Source organism: Tursiops truncatus, chromosome 12 (assembly GCF_011762595.2).
Source record: "Tursiops truncatus isolate mTurTru1 chromosome 12, mTurTru1.mat.Y, whole genome shotgun sequence".
Lineage (NCBI taxonomy): Eukaryota > Metazoa > Chordata > Mammalia > Artiodactyla > Delphinidae > Tursiops > Tursiops truncatus.
The window spans coordinates 64,350,015-64,364,039 of record NC_047045.1 but is presented as its reverse complement, the minus strand read 5'-3'; the positions used below and the strand labels follow the sequence as shown (position 1 = coordinate 64,364,039).

Here is a 14,025-nt window from a genome sequence, read left to right as displayed (position 1 = left end):
GAAAGTGTTATATTTTCATGTAATTTCAGGGGTTTGGGGTTTATCATTTTCTATCAAATTGAATGATGTGTGTGTGTGTGTGTGTGTGTGTGTTTTGTTTTTACCACAGTATTTCCTATCAAATACTTCAGGTAGCTCCAATCTTATGAGTTTTACCTCAAGACCTATTGTGTCTGCAGCCATCTGTCCATCCTTACTGTGGTCCAGGCCCTCATCAGCTCTTACCTGGCCTTCTGAATGGTCTTCTACTCTTGTTATCTTCACTCTTGCCACCTTTGGGCTATTCTTGAGTCTACACTGTAAACAGAGTGATCTTCCTAAAATAAAATACCATAGTCCCCCCTTATCCACGGTTCCACTTTCTACGGTTTCAGTTACCCGTGGTCAACTGTAATCCGAAAATATTAAAGGAAAATTCCAGTTTTAAAAATTCATAAGTTTTAAATTGCATGTCATTCTGAATAGCATGATGAAGTCTACCAACATCCTACCTGTCCTGCCAGAGACGTGAATCATCCTTTCGCTCAGGGTATCCCGCCTGTTAGTCACTTAATAGCTGTCTCATCTCGGTTATCAGATCGACTGGTGTGGTATCGTGGTATCGCAGTGCTTGTGTTCTAGTCACCCTCATTATACTTAATAACAGCCCCAAAGTGCAAGAATGATGTTGATAATTCAGATAAGCCAAAGAGAAGCCATAAAGTGCTTCCTTTAAGTGAAAAGGTGAACTTCTCAACGTAAGGATAGGAAAAACAAATCATATGCTGAGGTTGCTAAGATCTGCGGTGAGAAGGAATCTTCTGTCTGTGAAATTATGAGGAAGGAAAAAGAAATTCGTGCGAGTTTTGCTGTTACACCTCAAACTGCAAAAGTTACAGCCACAGTGTGTGATAAGTGCTTACTTAAGATGGAAAAGACATTAAATTTGTACAATAAGATATTCTGAAGGTAAGACAGAGACCATATCCACATAACTTTTATTACAGTATATTGTTATAACTGTTCTATTTTATTATTGGTTATTGCTGCTAATCTCTTATTGTGCCTAATTTATAAATTAAACTTTATCATAGGTATGTATAGGAAAAAACAGCGTACGTAGGATTCGGTACTATCCTCGGTTTCAGACACGCACTGGGGGTCTTGGAACGTATCCCCCGTGGATAAAGGGGGACTACTGTCTAATGGGGTCATTCTTCTGTGGCTCCCAGTGTGCATGGAATGAAGTCCTTATCATTTAACATAGCAGGAGATCCTCCTCCATCGGACGCCTCCCTGTCCCCTCTCCCTTTTAACTCCAGAAATAGCAAACAGACCCCCGGCTCTTTCACAGCTCCAGAACTTTCATCTCCCATTCCATGAGTCAGGATGCTCCAGTCTCCTCCTCTGCCTGTTACTTCCTGCTTTAAAACTGTGAAGTCCTCCCTGATTCCCAGAGGGTAGAGCTGATTTCTCCCTTCTCTGTGTTACTCCTGACCCCCTGCATACCTTTGTAATTGCGTCTATCACACACCGGGTTGTACTTATTTGTTTACTCGTCTGTGACCTGAGCTAGACTGTGAGTTCTTTTAGGACAGAGACCAAGTCTTCCTTACCTTTTTTATCCCCAAGGCTAAGTACCCAATAAAGGGTTGCTGACTCGGTGAACGTAACCCACCTGGGACACTATTAATAGTGCTGTTTGCCCAGGCCCACGTGCCAAACAGTACTCTGAATTTGCTTACAGCATGGTGGGTTATAGGTAGCACTGCATGCTTACTTTGTCGATTATACTGATGAATATAATCTTACAAGTGCTCCTGACTCTGGACTCTTCTGAGTGTAACAAAAGAGAGGGTGCAGTTTGTGGGAACATAAGTTTGGTGGCAGTCTGCTGTTTCCTGTTGCTCCACGCAAACTGTGTACGTATGAGACACTTTGTACAAGCGTTTGATCCCGGCTGTTTTGACCATGAGTAAAGTTGACTTAGTGAAGAGGGATGAGGTGTGGGTTGGACGATGCCATGCCTGATAAGGAGAGGCAGCTCGGCGCTATCGCAATCTTTTCTTAACCGGTTTTCCTGCTTTCACTCTTGTTCTCCCTCACCCCAAGCCAGGCAGTCTTAACACAGCAGCCTCAGCAACCCTGCAAGACATCAAACATAGGTCGAGCCGTGTAACTTCAGTGCTTAAAACCCTTCTCAGACAGTTTAATAACGTCTTTACAATGTTCTGTGAGGCCCTATGGGATCGGCCTCCCTCACCCCATTGCTTCCCCAACCTCATCACCTGTGCTTTCCCTTCACTCTCCACTAAGTCAGACCAGGCTCCTTGCTGCTGTGAGAACACGAGGTGCAGCTTGACCTTGCCCTCCACTTAGAATCCCAGCTGTGCACACAATTCTCTCTCTCCCTCTCTCACTTTTGCCAGGTTTTCGCTCAAAAATCATCAGGGACCTTATTTAAAATTGCCACATCTTCAGAGAGTTGGCACATGTATGGTCTCCTCATTTCCCATGCCATTCTGTGGAACAGTGATTGGCTCAGTAGCACTGGTCCCACCATGAGACTAGACTCCGAGGGAAGCATCTTGCCCGCTGCAGCTGTATTCCTTTCCTTTGGTGCTCTGCCTTGTGGATGATGGGGATATAGTCTAAGCGGGGACACCAGAGTCTGAACTTGGATGCCCCTGCTCTGGGATTGCTTAATGCCAGCAGCCCTGCCCCGAGCTGCCTATAGGAAGTTGATCTTTTCATGAAGCCAAGCTTTAAGTATTTACCGATGTGAATAATTTTCCTATTCCGAGGTCATGTTTGTCACTACTTATCAGCAAATAGAAAGGCGTGCGTGATCTAAGCAGTCTTCGCTGCCGTCACTTGATGATAGACTTAGCACTTATGTTTTCAAATAAACATATATGTTCTCCCAGACCTACAGTAGTGTAAGCCATGACTCCATCTGGCACAACTTCTGCTGACATCTCTTATCACATGGGCATATCAATGTTAGTGTCCCCCATTGAACTCTGAAACCCTAAGGGAAGATAATTTGCCTTTTTTGCCTTTGTGCTACCTGGACATTTTACAGTGCTTAGAACAGAATATATTAGATGGTCAATAAATATTTATCAGACTAAGAAAACACAAAATGTTTCCTTACAAAACAGATATCTAAGAGAAAGAAATGAAGGGAAGCGAAGATTTAAAAAGCATATACACAAGTAGCTTGAGACCTTAATAAAGTTCCAAGTGGATTTCCACCTGCAAAAAAACCAACAATAATAATAATAAAACTGCCACATCTTCATCCTGACCCTTCTGTCCATATCTCTGTTTTACTCTGAAATGCTCTCCACCATCTAATATACTATATACTTTTCGTACTTATTTTCAGTACTGCCTGTCTCCTCAAACTAGAATTTAACCTCTAAGACAGGAGTGATTTTTTGGGTTTGTTTTGACAACCAGTGTTTCCCCAGGCCTGGCCCATAGTAAGTGTTGAGTAAATTTTCATTGGAAGGGAATGAAGGATGCAAAGACCGCCAGGTCAGGAAATCTGGATGTTTTGCTTCTGTCACTCGCTAATTGTGTGACCTGAAACAAATCACATGATCTGTTTAAGCTCTAGTTTTCCTTTCTGTAAAATAGGATAATACCTATTCATCATACATATGGGTAGCGGGTACAGCTTGTTTACTGAATAATAAACATGAGTGTGTGTTCTATAGATACTGTATCAGCCTACAGATTGAATCTGGTTGTATTTAATGGTACTGCCCCTGGGTTGGCAATCCCTTCACTATCAATAGTGGAGTCAAAAGATGTCTTTATCCTGGTATGGAATATATATATACTGATCTCAGAATTTTCAGTATAGAAGTAATTGCTTTTAAACTACTTGTGTAACCTAGGCAACCCAAATGGAAGCTATCACTTCCTTTACATAATTTTCAAGTAATTTATACCTCAGTTTTTATGTCAAATCCTGAAATGATTAAAATACTAAATTGAAAGTTGTGTCTAAATCAGTCAAGCCCCCGCCCCCCTTAAGTATTAACAACAGCTGACATTTAATGAGTGCTTGCCATGGCTCGACACTCTTAATGACACAGTACCTGAATGAACTCATTTAATAAGTACTGTCTGGATACCATAAGTAGTCAATAAAAATAATAGTTGGTTTGATAAGGAAGGATTAGATCATTAGGGAGAACTGAAAGCTGGGCAGAGAGACTTATATGTGGTGAGACAGGGAACCAAGCATAATTCTTCAGAAAGAGAAATGCCATTGAAAGCACTTCGGGCATTTTGGGGTCTTTGACTCGTTAGCTTCTGTTTTCAGGGCAAATGCTCTGCTTTGAGACTATTTGGGTATGTGCTTATTTGAAGCCCTTTTAAGTCTAGCCTGTGTCTTATCCAGTGTCTTGTACTTTACAGATAGTGAGTAAATACTAGTTGTGTGAACACATGATAAGCAGTGCTGGAGGAAATTGCTCTGATTTGGGCGTGCAGAATGGATCGGAGCGTTTGGAACTAGAATCCTGCCATATAGGGGCTGTAGAGGTTGAAAAGAGGCAAAAGTGCTGGTCGGGGCTTCCCTGGTGGCGCAGTGGTTGAGAATCTGCCTGCTAATGCAGGGGACACGGGTTCGAGCCCCGGTCTGGGAAGATCCCATATGCCGCGGAGCAGCTAGACCCGTGAGCCACAACTACTGAGCCTGCGCGTCTGGAGCCTGTGCTCCGCCAACAAGAGAGGCCGCGATAGTGAGAGGCCTGCGCGCCGCGATGAAGAGTGGCTCTCGCTTGCCGCAACTAGAGAAAGCCCTCGCACAGAAACGAAGACCCAACACAGGCATAAATAAATAATAATAAATTTAAAAAATTTTTAAAAAGAGTGCTGGTCGAAGCGATTATGTAGGCACATGAGGAAAGCAGTTACAGAACCACAGATTTCCATGTTAGGCCCTCTTTGTTAAGGTAAGTCATAGGTTTTTTTTTTTTTTTTTTTTTGGTACGCAGGCCTCTCACTGTTGTGGCCTCTCCCGCTGCGGAGCACAGGCTCTGGACACGCAGGCTCAGCGGCGTTGGCTCACGAGCCCAGCCGCTCTGTGGCATGTGGGGTCTTCCTGGACTGGGGCACGAACCCGTGTCCCCTGCATCGGTAGGCGGACTCTCAACCACTGCACCACCAGGGAAGCCCAGTCATAGGTTTTAATAATTACTTGTTAGTGTAGCAACAGTATCTGTGATTTTCAAAGGTATAGTTACACTTTTCTAGCTTTATGAAATGTGGGTAGTTACACCTTGTATTTCTAATCTTCCTAATTAAAGGTGATATTTATGGTGATCACTGTGATGATAAACGCCATTGGAAAACTTACATGTAATCAACGTACACATTGTTCCTAGACACAGATGTGTGTGGTGTGAGGCTGGGGGAGCCAGAAGCTGTTTGCAGTGGTGTCTCTGCGGTCTGCCACGCTTCAGCCTGTACTGAACTTCTCTGTACCATCAAATGCAGCATTGCAAGGTGTTCTCTGTCATGTATAGCTGCCATTTGATGACCGACTAGTCAGCAGAGACATTAGATCAACAGCTATTTATTTAGTTCTCGCTAGAACCCATCACTATGCTGGGTGCATCACATTTTGGCCATTTATACGTGTACAGCACATGGTGAGCGCTTGCCCAGGAAGCAGGTGTCTGAGACCATCTCCCTGGGGGCATTTGTTAGCCGGAGTTCTCAGTTAGTTCCCTCCCTCAATACCACCCTTTACTTAGACTTATTCCCAGGATCTGGGTGTGGGTTGTGGATTCTTGGGTTTTGAGAGCTACTGTTGCCTTGTAGACTTGATGTAAAGCAACACCTTGAGAAAGCCACTTGGAAGAGTGAGCCTCTCCTAGATTCAGCGTGAAGATGGCTTTGCTTGTGAGTGACCTTGAGTGACCTGACACACAGCCTTCCCTAGAGCAGGCACTCATTAAGGCTGGTGGAATGAAGAGTGACTCTATCCTGCCATTTTCATGCCCTCCTATTTTCAGAAAAGGCTGTGTTGGGGACAGTAATGAATGGAAGATAACGGAAGAAGGTGGCAATAGATAGGAGTGAAGAAGGGAGGATAAAGATATAAGGAGAGAAGAGATAATGAGTCTCCATACATCTCTATTCTGCCTTCTTTTTGCGAACACTTTTCTGATCCCATCTTCTAAATCAATAAAATAATAGTCGTCTACTGGGACTCTGACACGTTTCTGCATATGCCCCTTGCAGGACTAATTGTGCGCTTGTAATAGTTAAGCGTTGCTTGCTTTTAAGGCATAGCTTAATAAAGTTTCTGTACATGGTTGAAAGAAGTGTGGAGTAAGGATAAAGGCTAATCTGTTCACTGGTTAATATAATTTCAGTGGTGCAAGTGAATTGTCAGATTAGAGTTTAATGTATATTTATCTTTCTCTAAGGGAAGCCCAGTTATAAATAAGTAAAAGCCACAAGCAGTTGAGATTTCAGTAAACTGTATCACTTGGTTTTTGGGGTTTTTTTAGTAAACTTTAAAAAGAGAAAGAATAAGTATATTTTATTGTTACAATTCCTTTGCCTCTATTCCTGAAGGTTCTCTTTCACTTTGTAACTAGAAGCGCCTCAGCTAAAGTAGAAGCTGGGTATCTGGTGTTTCCGGATTACATTTTGAGATACGCCGGAATTCCTACCTGGACACAGGTGTGTATTGCTTCATTCTTGAGTGGCTGGGGATTCTTTTGCAAAGAATACGGAAGTCAGTTTGAGTTTACCCTGGTGGGCAGTTGTTGGATTGTTTGCTCTGGTCATCTTGACTGGTGGTTATTTATTTACATACTTTTTTTCACGCATGGAAAGTACCTGAAGTGCTTTGACTTCCTGGAAAAAGAACTTTGATTTTCACCCTAAAGTAATTTTATTGCAGAGTTAATCAACACACTGTATTCCAACTATGAAAAGATCATTTAAGTCCTTTCTTTCTTTGCTAGCTTTCCACGTCCAATTCTTTGTCCTTAAGTATGAATGTCTGAATGTTGTTTTATTCTAAGGACCCCGGTTCTGTTTGATTTGTAAGCAGTTTTTGAGACAGCTTGTTGCATTGGGGATGTTCTTGTGTGCTTTAGGAAGCTGGAGAGTTCGGGATCACTCTCCTTCAGTGTCCCTTTGGACCATCAGACCTTGGTTACTTCCCACACACTGGGGTGCGCGTTAGTTTGTCCCGTGGATCTGTGTGCTCCTGTCATTGTAACTAGGGGAGAGTTGTGTAACTGAGTTTAGAAATCCAAAAGGTTATGTTTCAATTCCAACTAATAAAGGTCTGAACAAAAACACAATTGCTAAAGTTTCCTCCAGTTTCTGAGAAAGTTAAGCCAAGTTTCTCTCCAATAAATGTTTGTTTGGAATGGGAGAAAGAACCTTCTGTAGTAGATCTATGATGTGGATGTTGAGTTTTTCAGTGCCCAAGGAGTTTAATTATAGTTGTTTAAGTCAATGACTTTCAGAAGTTTTGCCTGTGTCCAGAGTAACAAGTACACGTTACTTTTGTTCCTAGTCTATACAACACATATAAACACACACATATATACACACACATACATTCATATACATACGTACGCACATTTGCATCTATATACAATGAAACAAAAGCTTTGTGAAACTACTTACCTTTATTGCATGGCTACATGTGATACCCTCTCTTTTCTCTTCTGTTTTATTCTGTTATATTTTATTAGACAGACGACGTCAGTCCCGACCTACTAAATTGATTTTTATCACTACCTATTAGGTCACAGCCTTTGACTGGCCAAATAATGCTTTCAGAAGACTTCATTTCTGGTGGTAGGGTTTTATTATGCTGTATTCCAGATAGCTCCCTCACAAACCGTGATGGAGTTTCTGCAGCTAGTCCATCTTCATATTACTGTTGTAGGAAGTCCTCGAACACCGGAAGTATCTTGAGATGGAATGCAGATTACTGGTGCATCTCAGAAAAGCCACCTGGTCTGAGAACTGAGCAACGCTGTTGGGCATTCACTCACCGTAGTAAGTCCTCTTCTAGGTTTCCCTCTGTGCCCCCCAGCCCAGGGCCATGCTGGTGGATAAGGGGAGATGCTTGAAAACTCGCAGGCAGGACTGAGCGATTTCCAGCATGGACCTTGCTCCCTGCTGGAGCACAGCTGTGCAGAGCCTGCTAATGCGCTCCGTGCGTTCCTTGCACCTGCTCCCCGGCCCAAGGGAAAGCTCATGAATGGCAATGTCTGACGAATATCGGCCCTAGTCTGGAGATTTCTCTGTCATTATGCTTACTGGCCTGTTGTCCATCCCCCATAGAGGAAAATTAGTTGAGAAGTTCAGTCCATTTAACTTTACTTTCAAATTGTTGGACTCTAGCCTGTATGTATCAGAGATCCTATGTCTGAACTGGAAGAAAAGCTGCATTTTCTTTGAAACACAGTTATTGTAAAAAACTGACGACTGATAAGAGACGCTTTTCTAAATTGTGTTCATAGGGACTACACGTTAGCTTATATAAAACCTTAGAGGAAGGGCTTCCCTGGTGGCGCAGTGGTTGACAGTCCGCCTGCCAATGCAGGGGACGCGCGTTCATGCCCCGGTCTGGGAGGATCCCACATGCCGCGGAGCGGCTGGGCCCGTGAGCCGTGGCCTCTGGGCCTGTGCGTCTGGAGCCTGTGCTCCGCAGCGGAAGAGGCCACAGCAGTGAGAGGCCTGCGTACCGCAAAACAAAACAAAACAAACAAAAAACAAAAACAAAAAACCTTAGAGGAAGATGTCTTTTATTATTTGTATTTCCGTATAACAGAAGCTTGCTTCATTCATAGTTCAGAATTCTAAAACAATTTAAAAAATGTTAATGAACATCATTCTAAAATTTGCTCTGCAGATAGAGTCTGTTTGCAGGTCATAGTTTACCCAGTACTCACTCTGTATGGTCTCATTTCATTGCTCTGACAGTCCTGTGAGATGGGCAGGACGGTGGCGTTTACCAAACCCTTTTGTGCTGAGAAAGCTGTCCCTGAGAGATGAAGTGTCTTGCCTGAAGCCTTCGAGATGATAATGGAATAGTTGGATTTGAATTCACTTCTTATGACCTAGTCCCTCCCTCTCTGCATGACACTGTGTAGTATCTCTGCTCAATCCTCAGGACAATGGAAGCTTGTCTGGATGCCGTGGTGTCACTGTGAATAGTCACCGAACCTTGTAAGCACCTGGTGACACCCTGGTGGTTATTGAGGTTTGTAAGGTTCTTTGCTTTGGCACGAGGTGGGTCTCCACTGCCTGCTTCTTAGTCCACTTTTGCTGTGAGGCTGTGAGCTTTCACTTTTCACCCACATAGTCGTGCCTGCCTCTTGTCCCCACCACTCTCTGCTCTGGGGTTTCTAATATGTTACCTTGTGTGGAGGGTCTGGACAATCCAGTTTATTACAACAGTAATGACTGGAGGATCATAATAAGATCCGAACCCAGAGTCCTGTGAGTATTGCTATCTGGTAGCACAAGTGTGGCTATCTTGTGTCTTGGCCATATTTTGAGTGGTTGAGTGGTTGAGTTTTTCAGAAAAGTGATCTCTTAATAAGTGGGATGTTCTGTAATATGTAAATATGTTTTTTCCATGTTTATCTTCTTCTGTTGGATTTTTTTTTTTTTACTACAGTTAAATAAAGCACATGTTTGCATTAATGTTACAGAGTTGTGTCTATATTTGGGCATCCCCGTTCTTTTTGTAAATGTTAAATTTTAAACACATCTATAAAATCACTCTGAGTTTCCAAGTAGGATCACTGCGTTGTTTCACTTAAGCAAGCATTGCTTTTCAGCTTTGGTCTCATCATTAACCACTTTCTCTAGTAATGTGTTGAGTTCTCACTCGCCTCTCTTCTCTCCATCTGATAGCTGGACACCAAATATATATTTTTGCTTTTCATGTGGTTGAAATGGCCTCTCCATATCTTCACTTTCATATCTGCTTCTAAAAAAGTCAAAAGATGGTGACAATAAGACATGTTTCTGTTATCTGAAATCAGTTCTACTCCACTAAACTTTTTTGGCCAAACACTTACGTGACGTTTGATCCTCCTGAACACAAATGGGAATTATATAAAATGTGACTGAAAAAGCTGCTTTGTCTCTGCTTTTTCTGTGAATTTCTTAATAAACCACTAATACACCAATACTTGGAACTAGTATGACCTTTTAATAGTCTCTGTTGAAATAGTCCTCATTTTGGCTTTGATTTATACATAGGAGAGCTGCAAAAATGCTCGGGTGCAATTTGAATACATTGAAAATAGAGATGTAGAAAATACTTTTTTTCTATGACTCAAGAAATGAGGCTCAAAGAAAAGTAACCATTTCCAAAAGTATTGGTGTCTTTTCTCTCATTCTCCAAACATAAGAGAATTGATAGAAGAAGCTCACTCCTGATATGAAAAGCTTTTGATATCCAAAATAGTTATTTTGTGTTGTGTTTGTAAAATCTCAGAGATGATGACAATTGTAAAGATGTCTTTCCTTTTGAATGAAGTGAAATTTACAAGAATTCTGACTGTTCTGGGTATACCTAGAGAAACCAACTTTAGCAACTCTTCGAGAGAGAGCTTATTGAAGCGATGATCACATATTTTCTTCTCTCGGTGCCATTTGAGAGCATTTTAGTAAATATCTGTATATACTTCCTAAATCGGAGTTATAAAGGTATCTAAGTAGAGTTATCTTAAAAAACAAAGCTAATTTGTCAGGACTCGAGGAACTTCCGAGATAGCCTTGTGTGACAGATGAGAAGTCGGGGTCCAGGGAGGTGAGTTCACTTGCTTTAAGACCTCACAACATGGGACTTCCGTGGTGGTGCAGTGGTTAAGAATCCGCCTGCCAATGCACGCGACACGGGTTTGAACCCTGGTCCGGGAAGATCCCACATGACGTGGAGCAACTAAGCCTATGCACCACACCTACTGAGCCTGTGCTCTAGAGCCCGCAAGCCACAACTACTGAGCCCGCGTGCCACAAATAATGAAGCCCACGCGCCTAGAGCCCGTGCTCCGCAACAAGAGAAGCCACTGCGATGAGAAGCCTGCGCACCGCAACAAACAGTAGCCCCCGCTCACCGCAACTAGAGAAAGCCCGTGAGCAGCAACGAAGACCCAATGCAGCCAAAAATAAATAAATTAAAAAAAAAAAAAAGTCCTAACAACCAGGAGCAGCCCAGTTAGGCTGTGCCCTTGTGTCCTTTTCTACTTTTTTTTTTTTTTTTTTTTGGCGGTACGCGGGCCTCTCACTGTTGTGGCCTCTCCCGTTGCGGAGCACAGGCTCCGGACGCGCAGGCTCAGCGGCCATGGCTCACGGGCCCAGCCGCTCCGCGGCATGTGGGATCTTCCCGGACCGGGGCACGAACCCGTGTCCCCTGCATCGGCAGGCGGACTCTCAACCACTGCACCACAGGGAAGCCCCTTTTCTTCTTTTTTAAATGGTGTTGAGACTGTGTTCCTTTCTATCAGTTTCTTTAATTTTGACACTCCTGACTGCCCTATGAAGGTCAAGTGACAGATTTCTCTGTTGACCTTCCAGAGCAAGTTTTGGAAGTTTTTCATCCACTCTGTATCACACAGAAAGTTTTCTAAATAGATGTGCCGAAAACAAGCAACTTACTGGTGATGGCAAAGGCAAAAGAGGGACAGCATCGACGCTGGAAACAGGCTCTCCTGCGTCACTTTTACTCTGCTTACAAAAGCAAAATTCATTCAGGTTTGAAAGAATTGAAGGAAAAAAAAACAACCAAAACAAACAGAAAACCCCAAGGGTCTCAGCCTGCAGCCTTTCCTTTGTATGAGCTGAAGTCCTTAGAGACAGTTGAATAACTTTAATAGAGTCCTCAGAAGCATACCTGCCTTGAGAGAAATAAGGGCATTTTAAAACTGTGAACTTAGTATTCTGTTTTTGACAGAGAAACTTTTTCCTCTTGAGGAACTGTAGATTTTTATTATCCTTAATAGTTGAATTTGCAGAGATGTGTTAAATAAAAATAGAACACGAAGTAAATGCCAGCTATTTCCATCAACAGAATTGTAGGTGACTTTTATTAGAACTTTACTGATGTTAAGTGAGGAAAGAGGGAAAGAGAAAAGGAGAGGAAGAGAGAGAGAAGGGGGGCAGGAAGGGAGAGAGGAAGAGGTAAAACAAAAATGAAAATGGAAAAAGCGCAGATCTGTTCGTCTTGATCCAAGAGGAGGCTCAGAAAAGAGCTGTTTCTGTGGGATACTCTGTCCTCTGTGGATCTTGTAACTCTGTGATTATCTTGCCCTGTGGCAAGACGCCACCCTGAAATTGGTCTGCCAATCTGAAGAATCATTTTCTTGCTTATTTTTAAACTCCTAAGGACAGGGGAAAAGACTGAAGGAGCCTAAATGCTGTGGTTTCCTCAAACCATTATTGTTGTAAATCCTATGGGTCCTGAAATAACTCGCTATTCCTGAAGTTTCAAACTGCCCCCTTGCTCAGAAGACTTGGCAGTTGAAAGGGAAATGATTAGCTCTTTCCTTTAAGCGCTGTCCCCAAGGTTTAAGTGGGTCAAAATTGAAGAATGTGGTGATTGCAGAAGTAAACTACCTTTTTTAAATGGAAATTCTCTAGTTCTTTATACAGAGCTTTGAGTTTTTCAAATATTTTCTAAATCAAACATAAAATATTTTAAATTTATAAATCTTAAGTAACTTAAACATTAGATTATTTGATTTTCTATGCAGAAATCATCAGGAGCCTGGGCATTTTAACTTGGTGTCTTCCTTTGAATGTTTATGTTTTTGCTTGGTGATTAAAAGTAATTATAGTCCAGTAACTCTCTCTGGTTATGGGCTTATGTTTTACTAACAAGTAACTTGCGGCAGAACTTGTGTTCCTTCTGGTTGGCTGGTACATGATCTTGAATACTGTTGATTTGTAGTCTGACTTCTCTTTAGAATGATTTAGGACGGTGGTTTTTGTGGACAGAAGAGTTGCACCTGTTTCTAGAGTTGAAGGTTGGCTATTGTTTTAACTTCCTCGCATTACTCAGATGCTTAGGAAACAGTGATGCAAATGACCTCTTTATTTTTGTTTGGTTGGGTTTTTGTGGGGACGCTTGCCATTGATTTGTATATTTTGGGAGTCAGTCCCTCCACAGGCACATTGATGAAATATACAGCATGAAAGGTTATGAGTTTATTTTGATGGGTTTTAACCTAGATTCTCCGAAATATAATATGCACGTATTTGGCACACTGACAATGGCAAGGCTTTAAGAGGATGAAATTTACGCTCTAGTGGTTTTCTTTTTTTCCTATAATACATTCCATTATAAATTCAGTAAGAAAGGGGATCTGGGGTCATTATTATGACATCTTTTGGTGTCCTCCCTCCAGCTGGACACACTGACCTCAACATTCTTGTATGGATACTTCCAGAAAAATTCTTTTTTTTTTTTCCTTTTCTACTTCCATCATCCTTCAAACATTTAATTTAGGCTGAGTGAGAGAAGGAAAAACTGCCTTCTGAGTTTGCTCTGACGAACTTGCCTTGAGAGAGAATGGTACCTGTGTTTGTGGGTTTGAAAATGAGGCCCCCTTTGGACTATTAGTTTAAAGAAATGATGATTTATAAAAATTCCACCGTAAGTTCAGCTATTCAGTAACTATTATTTAATGTTGAGTTTTAGTACAGTTGTATGTGGGGAAATAATATCTATTTAATTTTTAAGGAGTATGTTAAATATTTTTATGACTTTTCATAGGAATCATTATGCACTTGGATAGATATCTTATGCAGGTTTTATACACGCTCCACTATTTACTTTTGGGTGAAACAGTAGAGTAATAATTCTGGTTTATGCTATAAGCATTGATCATCTATTGTGTTTCAGGCACCTCACAGGGCATTGGAGGTTAGGTGTGAATGAGCAAGTCCTTATTTTGAGGAACTCTCATTTTAGGTGGGCAGACAGAATTGTGACACTATCATAGCTACATAAATAAAGCTGGGGATTCT

At 42.0% G+C, this 14,025-nt stretch overlaps 1 protein-coding gene across 4 annotated transcripts in view; it reads left to right on the top strand.

Annotated features, from left to right (window-relative positions):
- NHSL1 (NHS like 1) overlaps window positions 1-14,025 on the top strand; it is a 237,698-nt gene that overhangs the window by 114,445 nt on the left and 109,228 nt on the right. The window lies entirely within an intron of this gene.